At 39.9% G+C, this 3,352-nt stretch overlaps 1 long non-coding RNA gene across 1 annotated transcript; it reads left to right on the top strand.

Annotated features, from left to right (window-relative positions):
* The first annotated feature begins 1,190 nt into the window (after positions 1–1,190).
* Positions 1,191–2,484, top strand: LOC139190559 (uncharacterized). Its single transcript, XR_011574864.1, has 6 exons — positions 1,191–1,370; positions 1,497–1,551; positions 1,635–1,732; positions 1,816–1,913; positions 1,997–2,094; positions 2,270–2,484. It is a non-coding gene; the product is annotated as an uncharacterized lncRNA (long non-coding RNA).
* Positions 2,485–3,352: the final 868 nt, after the last annotated feature.

Here is a 3,352-nt window from a genome sequence, read left to right as displayed (position 1 = left end):
TGGACCCTCCGACCGTCGTTTTGACCTGAACCTTGGAGAAGAGACAGCCACGCCTTCTCCAGACAACATATGGTGCCCATCCTTCATATCCCCTACTGGTCCTCTTACCGTTGGGGATTCTGTGATGAAGAATGATATGACCGCTGCAGTGGTGGCCATGAACCTTCTCACTCCCAAAGATAACAGACTACTTTCCAAACGGTCTGATGAGTTGGCTGTTAAGGACTCTCTGGCTCTTAGTGTTCAGTGTGCAGGTTCTGTGTCTAATATGGCCCAACGCCTATTTGCTAGAACCCGCCAAGTTGAATCATTGGCTGCTGAAGTGATGAGTCTCAAACAGGAGATTAGAGGGCTCAAGCATGAGAATAAGCAGTTGCACCGGCTCGCCCATGACTATGCTACAAACATGAAGAGGAAGCTTGACCAGATGAAGGAATCTGATGGTAAGGTTTTACTTGATCATCAGCGGTTTGTGGGTTTGTTCCAAAGGCATTTATTGCCTTCGTCCTCTGGGGCTGTACCTGGTAATGAAGCTTCAAATGATGAAACTCCAATGCCTCCTCCTTCTGGGGTTTTGTCAAGTACTGAGGCTCCGGATAACCACCCTCCGGTGCTTTCTCTTTCTGGGGCTCTACCGACTGCTGAGACTTCCCCTAAGCAACCTTTGTGAAGGCTCCCTTTTGTTTGTTTATTTTGACTTATGTATATGTACATATTTGTGGCTTATCGAAAATATTAATAAATAAGCTTTGCTTCATTTCAATATATTGTGTTAAATACACCAAAGCCTTCTTCATAAAGTTCTTTGAATTTTTGCTTTTGTTTAAACCTGTATTGTTGAAGCTTTGTGAGTGAAGCATGTAGTTTGAGGTAGTGTTCCCTTAATTTCCCGAGTGAGGAAAACTTCTCGGTTGGAGACTTGAAAAATCCAAGTCACTGAGTGGTTGTGAGACTGCCGAGTATTAAGGTGCAGTAGCATATGGTGGGAGTCCCCCAAGTCTTCAGGCGAAGAGAGTTGCCGAATGAGGTGTCTCGCTTGTTACTAATTTGTCAAAGTAACGAATCCTTGTTTCGATGTCACACATTCGCATATGCCTTATCTAAAAATATTTCCAACTTTTGTGTGTTTGATGCTGCATGCTATTGACTAGACAAGATTAAGTGCAATTAGTAGCTTTTCTCTCTTTTTCATCTTTTCTTTGGTGGAATTGCTTTTCGTTTCCACTAATCAGCCTGAGTGGATGCAAGATAACACCATTCTCTATAGCTCAGATCGCAAAGTCGTCTTCATGAAAGTTGTTCCTTATCTTGTGAACTACAACATCTCCAAATTTGAGATCCATCGGAGTAGTATAACTCCAGAAATTCAGGTATGATGAGTAACTGTTCATCAATTTTCTGTTAACCCGTCAGACTTGTTGTGAGCTTCTAAACTCCATTTTTTCTTGTTCATCTCAACATACTTTCTTCATCGAAGTTGTTCCTCACCTTGTCAGCTACAACATATCCAAATTTGAGATCCATCGGACCAGTACAAATCCAGAAATTCAGGTATGATGAGTGACTGTTCATCATTTTTCTGTCAACCTGTCAGACTTGTTGTGAGCTTCGAAACTCCATTTTCTCTTGCTCAGATCAACATACTTTATTCATCGAAGTTGTTCCTTAACTTGTGAACTACAACATATCCAAAATTGAGATCCCTCGGAGCTGTATAACTCAAGAAATGCAGGTATGATGAATGACTGGTTATGATTTTTCTGTCAACCCGTCAGATTTGTTGTGAGCTTTGAAACTCTATTTTCTCTTGCTCAGATCAGCATGCTTTCTTCATTGAAGTTGTTCCTCAGCTTGTGAACTACAACATATCCAAATTTGAGATCCCTCGGAGCTGTATAACTCAAGAAATTCAGGTATGATGAATGACTGGTTATGATTTTTCTGTCAACCCGTCAGATTTGTTGTGAGCTTTGAAACTCTATTTTCTCTTGCTCAGATCAGCATGCTTTCTTCATTGAAGTTGTTCCTCAGCTTGTGAACTACAACATATCCAAATTTGAGATCCCTCGGAGCTGTATAACTCAAGAAATTCAGGTATGATGAATGATTGGTTATTATTTTTCTGTCAACCCGTCAGATTTGTTGTGAGCTTCGAAACTCCATTTTCTATTGTTCAGATCAGCATGCTTTCTTCATTGAAGTTGTTCCTCATCGTCTCTTTCATAACATATCAAAAATTCAGAATGAACTAATGGTTAAATATTTCCAGATCTTCGAAACATCACAGCAGCTTCGAAATCTGCAAGAATCCGACTGTCATGTTTGGAGCTTCAACACTTTAATTTCCGTCGCTCAAACAGAAATGGTTCCTTCTTGAAAGTTGTTCATATGCTCAAAAACTATAGGGTGTCCAAAATTCAGCTCCATTGGAGAAGAGCAGAGGTTGCAGAAATTTGATAGATGAAAGGAGGCGGAAGAGGAAGAGAGAGAAAAAGTCTCTTAGGTTGGATTTCTATTTTGGGGCAGATTCCAAGTTTTGTAGCACCTTCATTATTGATGAATTGCTTGTACTTTTGTCCATTATGAAACTTGGGACTTTGGCTTGTTGTTGGATCTATTATAATATGTTTGGGAACATATATAAGTGAATAAATAAGAAGGAAAATTTTGGGCCCTTGTGGGTGTAAAACAAAAAATGTTTATGTTTACCCAAGTGTTTTTGTACAAGTTCAAGGGCATCTTGGGTTTTGTGAACAAAATTTGTTTATTTGGAGCAAGGTTTTGTGTTGAAGCTTTGTAGGTGAAGCTTTTTTAGGTGAAGCTTTGTAGGTGAAGCTTTTTTAAGTGAAGCTTTTCGGGTGAAGTTTTTTTGGGTGAAGCTGTGTGGGTGAAGCTTTTTAGGTGAAGCTTTGTGGGTGAAGCTTTTTTAGGTGAAGCTGTTTGGGTGAAGCTTTTTGGAGGTGAAGTTTTTTTTGGGTGAAGCTTTTTTAGGTGAAGCTTTTTGGGTGAAACTTTTTGGATGAAGCTTTTTGGGTGAAGTTTTGGAGGTGAAGCTTTTCGGGTGAAGCTTTTTGGATGAAGCTGTTTAGGTGAAGCTTTGTGGGTGAAGCTTTTTTAGGTGAAGCTGTTTGGGTGAAGCTTTTTGGAGGTGAAGTTTTTTTTTTTGGGTGAAGCTTTTTTAGGTGAAGCTTTTTGGGTGAAACTTTTTGGATGAAGCTTTTTGGGTGAAGTTTTGGAGGTGAAGCTTTTCGGGTGAAGCTTTTTGGATGAAGCTGTTTAGGTGAAGCTTTGTGGGTGAAGCTTTTTGGAGGTGAAGTTTTTTTTTTGGTGAAGCTTTTTTAGGTGAAGCTTT

The sequence above is a fragment of the Malus domestica genome, chromosome 13, assembly GCF_042453785.1.
Source record: "Malus domestica chromosome 13, GDT2T_hap1".
Classification (NCBI taxonomy): domain Eukaryota; kingdom Viridiplantae; phylum Streptophyta; class Magnoliopsida; order Rosales; family Rosaceae; genus Malus; species Malus domestica.
The sequence above is the reverse complement of the archived record's forward strand: the minus strand, read 5'-3'. Positions and strand labels throughout refer to the sequence as shown.